This window comes from Sorex fumeus, unplaced genomic scaffold (genome assembly GCF_029834395.1).
Source record: "Sorex fumeus unplaced genomic scaffold, SorFum_2.1 ptg000081l, whole genome shotgun sequence".
In the NCBI taxonomy this organism is placed as follows: Eukaryota; Metazoa; Chordata; class Mammalia; order Eulipotyphla; family Soricidae; genus Sorex; species Sorex fumeus.
Window position 1 is genome coordinate 14224303 of NW_026606138.1, and position 10956 is coordinate 14235258.

Sequence of the window (10956 nt, forward strand, 5' to 3'; positions counted from 1 at the left end):
CATTACTTTTTTTCTATTATGAATGTTAATTTTATTTTATTATTTTATTCACCATGAGATACAATTACAAATCTTTCATGTTTGAGCTTCAGGCATACAATCATCAAAAACCAATGCCTTCACCAGTGCACTTTTTCCACCACCAAAATCCCAGTATTCTCCCCCACCCCTGTTCCAACCCTTCCCCTGCCTGTCTGACAGAAAATTTCCCCCATACTCTCTCTCTACTTTGATTATATTCGATATTTATATACCAGTCTCACTACCACCCAAACCTGCCAAAGAGGCATTGCTGGATGATTTGTTTTTTATTGCTTGTTATGGACAGAATATAATGTCCAGGAAATTCTGTGCCATTCTCTTCCAGGAGCTTTAGTTTATAGTCTCTGGGTCTTGGCCATTGATGAGATTACATGGCGCTGGGGACAGTTTGTGGGTGTGACTGCCAAGCTACTGCAAAGCTGGGGACCTGGGGGGAAGAGGCCCAGTTCCAATCCAAGTAGGCTTGGAGATCTCAGTCATGGGTTCCCGCATTCCTGGGTTTTCCTGCTGGTCTGCTCTCTGGTGAGGTTCATAGTGTCTTGGGTGAGGCTCGTCCCCTCTTGGGACAGGCTCGTCCAAGCATGTGGAGAGTGGCCTTGCACATGGTATGGTTGGGTTCTGGAGGTTTTCGGCTGCCAGAGTTCTGCTTGGGGCAGGGAGGGAAACTCAACTCGCCCCCCTCCGAGGTGCCCCTATGAAGACTGCCTGGCATGGGGTCAGGACATTCTGCAGCTCTCTCGACCGGGAGCTTCAGTTTATAGTCCCTGGGTCTTGGCCATTGATGAGATTGCATGGCACCAGGAGCAGTTTGTGGGTATGACTGCCAAGATACTGGAAAACTGGGGACCTGCAGGGAGGAGGCCCAGTCCTGATCCAAGCAAGTCTGGAGCTCTCAGTCATAGGTTCCCGCCTACTTATGCGCTACAGGCCCTAAGTGCATCTTTTGATCTCTTTCGAGATTTATGGGTCTCTGAAATAAAGCCAATAAATGAGATTATATAGCTGAGCTAGAGGTGGTTTGTGGGTGTGTCTCCCACATACCTAACTTCTGGCTGTTTAATTTCTTGGTAAACTTGGCCCCAAGTTGTTGGGGTCTGGCTAAAGACACAGCAGCAATTTTGGGGTATCTGGAAGTCTGAAGGCACCATCAGGCTGCTAATACACTCGCTCCACAGGTACAGGTTGACCTGCTGGCAGCACCATACCCCCTATTAGCACATATTTCTAAGCTTTATTTATTACAAGAAAGACATAATTATCACAATAAGATCCAAGTACAAAATGAAATTTAATGCAACATATTTTATATGCCAGAGTTTCTTTTTATAAATGAGAATAGGCTTTATATTGTATTAAATTATTTAAATCTCTTTTTAGCACTGTAGCACTGTCCTCCCATTGTTCATCAATTTGCTCGAGTGGGCACCAATAACATCTCCATTGTGAGACTTGCTGTTACTGTTTTTTGGCATATTGAATACGTGACATATGGGGAGCTTGCCAGGGCCTGCTGTGCAGGGGGCATATGCTCCATAGCTTGCCAGGCTCTTCGAGAGGGACAAAGGAATCGAACCTGGGTTGTCCGCATGCAAGGCAAACGCCCTACCCGCTGTGCTATAGCTTCAGCCCTATATTAATTATAATTATATAGTAACCAATGATCACAGATTGACTTTTATTGATTTATTTTCTAATAATTCCATTTGTCAGTCCACTTCTGTCCTGAAATATGCATATGCCCAGTTCACTTAGAAATGGTCCTGTGTCCCCACCGGTTCTGCATCTGCTGATTCAAACCCCATGTGCAGTCATCCATTAATATAGTCCCTCAGATAGAAAAGAAAAAAGGACCAATACGCAGACTTATGCAATTCTGGTCTGTCTGTTCAAGGGTCGATTACATATCACCCATGAAGAGTCAAAGGGATCCTACATAGTGGCAGGGATCAAACCTGGGCAAGTTTATGTGCAAGGCAAGTACCTTCCCCCCTGTCCTATCTCTCCGGTCCCAGACAGTCTTTGTAAAAATTAAACTAGTATGTTTAATTTCATCATCATATATAGCATGTCTTTTACTTTTTTTTTTTTCAGTTGAGTCAAGTATGATTGTACTCAGCTTTTCATCTGCAAACTTTCTGCTGGAACTCCAGTTCCAGAGAAGTATCAGACATCTCATGAGTAACACTTAAGAATGATCAGGAACTTTGAAATTCTAGAAGACGATCAGGGATAGAGTTGAAGGGACAGGAGAACATGCTGGCTATACAGAGAGACCCCAGGTGTGACCCCTGCATCCTCACGGTCCCCTAAAACACGGGAAGAGGGCCTGGTGACTTTCAACCACACTCAGTGTGGCCTGGATTCGAGCACAGTGGTTCCAAACAGCACCTGCTGTCCAGCTGGAGCACTAAAGCCTCCAGCCCAGCCTCCCCGGGAGTGGCTATTGGGTTCCTTGCACGCTGCTTTGGAGTCCCCAAGTAATAAGAACTCTGAGAGAAACTTATTCCCATTTTAAACCTCCCCTTTTTGCTTCATTTTTGGGGCCACACCTGGCAATGCTTGGGGGTTACTCCTGGCTCTGCACTAAGGAATCTCTCTTGGCAGTGCTCTGGGGACTCTGTGGGATGCCAAACCTGGGTTGGCCATGTGCAAGGCAAATACCCTACTCATTGTACTATTGCTCTGGCCCCTCTGTTGTAGACCTTGCTAGTCACTTTAACTATTCTAAGTCTAAGGTTAATCACTTAATCACTTAACTTCCCGTTAGTCGTCGATTTGCTCGAGCGGGCGCCAGTAACATCTCCATTTGTCCCTGTCGCGTGCTAGTGTAGCCCAATGGCATCTGTTCGCTCTGGGAACATGAAGAGCCTCAAACCGATCGTTCATGATCTTGACGAAGAAGTCTGACCATCTGGTAGGTGGGCGGCCACGCGGTCTTTTGACATCCCGTGGAATCCAGTCAGTAACAGCTCTAGTCCAGCGGTCGTCTTTAAATCTCATTACGTGACCAGCCCATCTGATTTTTGACACCTTGGCAAATGAGACAGCGTCCCTGATTCTTGATCGTCGACGGATGTTGGAACTCCGGATTTTTTCTCTCATTTGAGTGAAACGTGATATTCCAAGCATAGCTCTTTCTATTCTTCTTTGGGAGACCTGAATAGCGTTCTCATCCTGTTTGCGTAGGGCCCAGGTCTCTGAGGCATATGTTAATGCAGGAAGAACAGTGGAATCAAAGAGATGTGCCCAGAGCCAGAGGTTCTTCGTCCTCTTAGCTATTTCTTCGACGTTCTTGAAGGTGTTCCAAGCCACTCTCTTCCTCCTGTGCAGCTCAGGTGCCAGGTCATTTGTCATGTTGACTTCTCGACCTAGGTACACATAGCTGTTGCATTCAGAGATGGTCGTTCTGTTGAGAGCGAATGGGGCGTCAGGAACGAGGCTGTTTCTCATAAACATTGTCTTCGTAAGATTCAGCTGTAGTCCTACCTTTCCACACTCACGGTCAAAGTCAGCCAGCATTTGTGCCGCTTGGCTGATGTTTGGTGTTATTAAAACAATGTCATCAGCAAAGCGGAGGTGGTGTAGTTGCCGACCATCTATCTTCACTCCCATTCCTTCCCATTCCAGTCATCGCATGATGTTCTCGAGGGTGGCACTGAAGAGTTTCGGTGAAATGGTATCACCCTGCCGCACCCCTCTCTTGACATCAACGATCACTTCTTTGTAGAATGGTGAGATCCTGGTAGTGAATCCGCAATACAGCTCACGGAGGATCTTGATGTATTGGGTTTGAATGCCCTGATTGGCTAGGGCTTCAATGACCGCTTCCGTCTCAACAGAATCAAAGGCCTTCTTTAAATCAATGAACGTTAAACAGAGCGGCATCTTGAACTCCCGAGAAACCTCAATGAGCTTGGTTTTCGTGTGGATATGGTCGGTGGTGCTGAATCCTTTGCGGAACCCAGCTTGCTCGCATGGTTGTCCTTCATCTATTGTTCTGCCAATCCTATTTAGGATGACTCGAGTGAACAACTTGTAGATGACAGACAATAGGCAGATCGGGCGATAGTTGCCAATGTCATGGATATCTCCCTTCTTGAACAGTACGGTCCTGCTGGTTTTCCATTGGGACGGAACCTTGCATTCTGACAGGTAGCGAGTGAAGAGCTGAGCCAGTGTATTGATGAGTACTGACGGCAGGTTCTTCAGGTGTTCAGGTCTGACCTTGTCTGGGCCGGGTGCTGTTTGTTTCTTTACCGACGAAATGGCGTGTCGGATTTTGGAAGGGAGAACGTTGGGAACGACATGTCCATCCTGTAGAATTTGATATGTCAGCAAGTGGACATGGCTATCGAAGATATTTGAGTAGAAGTCATGGATAATCTTCTCCATTGCCATTCTGGAGGATGTGATGGATCCATCAGGACGTCGGAGATTGTAGTTACTGGTTTTGGCATATCGAATACACAACGGATAGCTTGCCAGTCTAAGGTTAAGTAAAGACATTTTCTTTTCTCTTCTTTTCTTTTGGGTCACAACCATGATGCAAAGGGGTTATTCCTGGCTCTGAACTCAGGAATTACCCCTGGCGGTGCTCAGGGGACCATATGTGATGCTGGGAATCGAACCTGGGTCAGCCGCGTGCAAGGCAAATGCCTTACCTGCTGTGCTATTGCTCCAGGCCCCATGTAAAGACATTTTCACTGTTGTTAGTGCCTTCAAATGGAGCATAAGCGACCTCCCTCTGGAACTTACTGAGAAAAATATATCACACAAGAAAGAAAATCAAAAGGGTGGTCCCAGAATTTTCAGAAATATAATTAAAGCAAGTCTCGGGACTGGTGTCCAACAGGTCTGATGGAGGCAACTGGCATAAACAAGTAGCAAGTAGGGCCCTTGGAAGAAGCCCACCCACCATGAAAACGAAAGCCAGAGATACAGAATATCTGAAAATGAGAAGATCTGCAGTTACAGCAGAAAGTTTGCCGATGAAAAGCTCAGTACAATCATACTTAACTCAATTATGAAAAAAAAAGACATGCTTTATATGGTGATTACTAGTTTAATTTTTCAAAAGACTGTCTGGGGCAAGAGAGATCAGACAGTAGGGGAAGAAACTTGCCTTGCACATAACTGGCCCAGGTTTGATCCCTGGCACTGCATATGGTCCCCTGAACACTTGTCAAGAGCTGCCTGTGAGCACAGAGCCAGGAGTTAGCCCTGAGGACTGCAACACGTGACCCCCCCCCAATTCAAACACAAAAAAAAATAAGAATATCCTGGGATCCAGAGAGATAGCAGAGCTGGTACTCACTTATGCCTGCATTACATACAACCAACCCATGTTCGATCTGCAACTCTTGAGTCTCATCAGGAGTGACCACTGAGCACAGAGCCAGAAGTTATCCCTGAGCATTGTTGTTATGGCGCAAAACCAAGAAAGAGAGAGGGTGGGGGGTGAAGGGAGGGAGGGATAGAGGAAGGGAGGGAAGAGAAAAGGAGGAAGGGAGGAAGGAAGGGAGAGAGGGAGGGAGGGAGGGAGGGAGGGAGGGAGGGAGGGAGGGAGGGAGGAAGATAAACACATGATCTTACTTATGTGTGGAGTATAAAGAAACAGCAGAGGCACACCATGTGCGGAAACAAAGCTGAACAGCTCTGGGCACTCTCTCCTCATTCAAACAGGTACTGCCCGGTGCCCAGCGCCAGGGACCCTTTCTGGAGCCACGGCTGCTAAAGCGACCGCGGATTATTCTCCCACTACATATCCCACAGGAACCATAACTTACCCTCTTAAATGGAACCTTCTCTAGGTTGGCTCAACCACTAGAAACACATTAGCCAATAACTCGTCAAGTCTATCTCAATTCATTCTGCATATCAAGCAGAATAGTAACAGTGAACGTGAAGGACTAAACCACACTAGTCACAATGGTAAAGCATCGCAAAAGCCCACCAAACTTTCTTATTGAAGAGGCTAGCCCAGAAGGCACCAACAGTACTGTAGTGTTAGACAACCTCTCTGACAAGGAATTCAAAAGGGAGCTACTTAGGATGCTTAGGGAACTAAAAGAAACAATGGAAAGCAATGCCAATAAAAGACAAGAGGATTTGAAGGCAGAAATGAGGAAAATGAAAATGGAAATGTCAGACCTGAAAAATCTGGTTGGCGAATTGAAAAACTCAGTGGAAGGCCTCACAGCAGAGTAACAGCTGCTGAGAACAGAATCAGTGAGCTCGAAGATGAAGTCCAGAGACTCTCCAGAAAAGAGCAGAAAATGGAAAAGAGACTCACAATTCGGGAACAGATGGCAAGAGAAGATCGTGATGAAGCAAAGAGGGGTAACATAAGAATTATTGGAGTCCCAGAGGGACAGGAAGAAAACCTTGATGAAGAAGAAACTGTCAAAGACATCATTGCTATGTTTCCAGAGCTGAAGAAAACATACAACCACATTCAGGAGGCCCGAAGGGTACCAGCTAGAAGAAATATGAATAAAAATACCCCAAGACACATCCTGATCAAAATAACCAAAATCTTAGATAGAGACAAAATTCTGAAAGCAGCAAGATCGAAGAAAGAAATCTCCTACAAAGGAGCATCATTAAAATTCACCGCTGATTTGTCTGATGAAACCCTCATGGCCCAAAAACAGTGGTGGGATATAGTGAAAAAACTCAATTAAATAAATGCCTCACCAAAAATACTTTACCCAGCGAGGCTCTCATTCATAACAGAAGGAACAACACACAGTTTCACAGACAAACAACAGTTGAGGAACTTCATAGACTCAAAACCATGGTTACAAGAACAACTAAATGATCTACTTTAAGACAAGACAGGCCCCTCAAATACACCAAATTTCAACATAAAAATGGAACAAAACCCCATAACAATAATCTCTCTCAACGTTAATGGGCTAAATGCACCAATTAAAAGACACAGAGTGGCAGGATGGATTAGAAAATTGAACCCAACATTCTTCTGCCTGCAAAAACCACATCTCAATAGTCAAAGCAAACACAGGCTCAGAGTCAAAGGCTGGAAAACAATCCTACAGGCAAACAGCTCCCATAAAAAAGCTGGGGTAGCTATCCTAGTATCAGACCACATTGATTTCAGAGTGAAGAAGGTCACAAGAGACAGTGAAGGCCATGTCTTATTGATCAAGGAATCTGTACAACTGGAAGAACTTACAATATTAAATGTATATGCACCTAATGAGGGACCAGCAAAGTACTTAAAACAACTACTCATAGACTTGGAAAAAGACATTGATAGCAACACAATACTAGTGGGAGACTTCAACACCGTTTTATCACCTCTTGATAGATCAACCAAACTCAAGCTTAGCAAGGACAAACTTCATCTGAGGGAAACAATGGAAGAAAGGGACTTAGTATATATACAGGACCCTTCATCCTCAAAAAGCTGAATACACATTCTTCTCAAGCGTGCGTGGAAAATTCTCCAAGATAGACCACATGCTGAGGCACAAAACATACCTCCATAAAATTAATAAGATAGAGATTGTATCAACAATCTTCTCAGACCATAATGCACTGAAATTTGAAGTAAATCACACACACAAACAGAAAACTAAATCAAACACCTGGAAATTAAACAGTGCACTATTGGACAACGAGTGGCTTAGAAAGGAAATCAAAAGATTCCTAGAAACGAATGAAAATGAGGACATGAGTTACCAAAACTTATGGGACACAGCAAAAACTGTGTTAAGAGTCAAGTTTATAGCTCTACAAGCATTCCTCAGGAAGAAGGAGCGAACCCACATAAGTAACCTAACCTCACAGCTTAAGAGCTTGGAGAAGGACCAACGAAAGGAGCCCAACCTGAACAGGAGGAAGGAAATAATAAAACTCAGAGCAGAAATTAAGGAGATGGAAACCCAAAAACCAATCTGAAAGATCAATGAAAGCAAGAGCTTGTTCTTCAAGAAAATAAACAAGATCAATAAGCCTCTAGCAAAACTCACAAAGAAAGGGAGAGAGAAAACCCTAATAAACTGAATCAGAAATGAAAAGGGGGTCATTACAACAGAAACTACAGAAATTCAAAGGATCCTCAGGGAGTACTTTGAGAAACTTTATGCCACAGAACATGAAAACCTCGAGGAAATGGATGAATTCCTAGATTCCTATAGACTCCCAAGGCTGAACCAAGAAGACCTGGAATACCTGAACAAACCTATCACCATCAAGGAAATTGAAATGGTAATAAAAAGTATCCCCAAGCACAAAAGTCCTGGTCCAGATGGATTCACTAGTGAATTCTTCCAAATCTTTAAAGAGGACCTACTCCCATTCCTCTTTAAGCTTTTCCACGAAATTGAAATATCAAAAACACTTCCAAACAGTTTATATGAAGCAAATATCACCCTGATATCAAAAGCAGTCAGAGATACCACAAAGAAAGAGAATTACAGGCCGATATCCCCGATGAAAACAGACACAAAGATCCTCAACAAACTATTAGCAAATAGAATTCAATGACTCATCAAAAAGATCATACACCATGATCAAGTAGGATTCATCCCAGGGATGCAAGGATGGTTTAACATTCGAAAATCAATCAACATAATCCATCATATCAACAAAAGAAAAGATTAAAAGCGTATGATCATATCAATAGATGCAGAGAAAGCATTTGACAAGATCCAGTACCCTTTTATGATGAAAATCCATGCCAACATGGGTATAGAGGGGACTTTCCTCAATATAGTTAAAGCCATCTACCACAAGCCTACAGCAAGCATCATCCTCAATGGGGAAAAACTGAGGGCCTTCCCTCTAAGATCAGAAACTAGACAAGGATGCTCACTCTCTCCACTGCTGTTTAATATAGTACTGGAAGTACTTGAAATAGCGGTTAGGCAAGAAAAAGATATTAAGGGCATTCAGGTAGGAAAGGAAGAAATCAAGCTCTCACTATTCGCAGATGATATGATACTATACTTAGAGAACCCTATAACTCTATCAAGAAACTCCTAGAAACAATAGATTTGTACAGTAAAGTTGCAGGCTATAAAATCAGTACCCAAAAGTCCATGGCTTTCCTATATGCAAAGAGTGAAAGAGAAAAAAGTGACATGAAAAAAGCAATCCCGTTCACAGTTGTGCCCCAGAAAATCAAGTACCTAGGAATCAGCTTATCTAAGGAAGTAAAGGACCTGTACAACGAAAACTACAAAATGCTACTTTAGGAAATAAAAGAGGACAGGAGAAAATGGAAAGATATTCTCCCTCATGGATCGGGAGAATTAACATTGTCAAAATGGCAATACTTCCCAAAGCACTGTACAAATTCAATGTGATCCCTATAAGGATACCCATGATATTCTTCAAAGAAATAGAGAAAACATTCCTGAAATTCATATGGAACAATAAGCCCCCACGAATAGCTAAAACAATTCTTGGTAAAAAGAAAATGGAAGGAATCAACCTCCCTAACTTCAAACTCTACTACAAAGCAGTGATAATTAAAACAGCATGGTACTGGAACAAAGGCAGAGCGGTAGACCAATGGAACAGGGTTGAATATACTGACATCCCTCCTCAAACATATGATCATCTAATCTTTGATAAAGGAGCAAGAAATGTGAAGTGGAGAAAGGAAAGCCTCTTTTAACAAATTGTGCTGGCAAAACTGGACGGCTACATGCAAAAAAAAAAATGGGTTCAGATCTCTGCCTAACACCATGTACAAAAGATAAAAATGGATTAAAGACCTCAACATCAGACCAGAATCCATAAGGTACATTGAAGACAAAGTTGGCAAAACCCTTCATGACATTGATGCTAATGATATCTTCAAAGATGTCACACCACTGGCCGAGCAAGTGAAAACAGAGATAGACAAATGGGACTATCTTAAACTAAGAAGCTTCTGCACCTCAAAAGAAACAGTGACCAAAATACAAAGACAGTCTACAGAATGGGAAAGGATATTCACCGATACACATCTGACAAGGGGTTGATATCAAGGATATACAAGTACTGGTTGAACTCCACAAGAAGAAAACATCCAACCCCATCAAAAAATGGGGGGATGAAATGAACAGAAACTTTCTCAAAGAAGAAATCCGAATGGCAAAAAGGCACATGAGAAAATGCTCTACGTTAATCATCAGGGAGATGCAGATCAAAATCACAATGAGATATCATCTCACACCACAGAGACTGGTCCACATCCAAAAGAACAAAAGCAATCGATGCTGGCATGGATATGGCAAGAAAGGGACCCTCCTTCATTGCTGGTGGGAATGCGAACTGGTTCGGCCCTTTTGGAAAACAGTATGTACGATTCTCAAAAAATTAGAAATTGAGCTCCCATTTGACTCAGCAATACCACTCCTGGGAATATATCCCAGAGAGGCAAAAAAGTATAGCTGAAGTGACATTTGCACTTGTTTGTTCATTGCAGCACTCTTTACAATAGCCAGAAGCTGGAAAAATCTGAGTACCCGAGAACAGATGACTGGTTAGAGAAACTTTGCTACATCTACACAATGGAGGACTATGTAGCTCTTAGAAAAGATGAAGTCATGAAACTTACATACAAGTAATACTACATGGAAAGTATCATGTTAAGAGAAATGAGTCAGAAAGAGAGGGATAGACAAAGAAAGATTGCATTCATCTGGGGAACATCACTTAATCACTTAATCACTTAACTTCCCGTTAGTTGTCGATTTGCTCGAGCGGGCGCCAGTAACGTCTCCATTTGTCCCTGTCGCGTGCTAGTGTAGCCCAATGGCATCTCTTCGCTCTGGGAACATGAAGGGCCTCAAACCGATCGTTCATGATCTTGACGAAGAAGTCTGACCATCTGGTAGGTGGGCGGCCACGCGGTCTCTTGACATCCCGTGGAATCCAATCAGTAACAGCTCTAGTCCA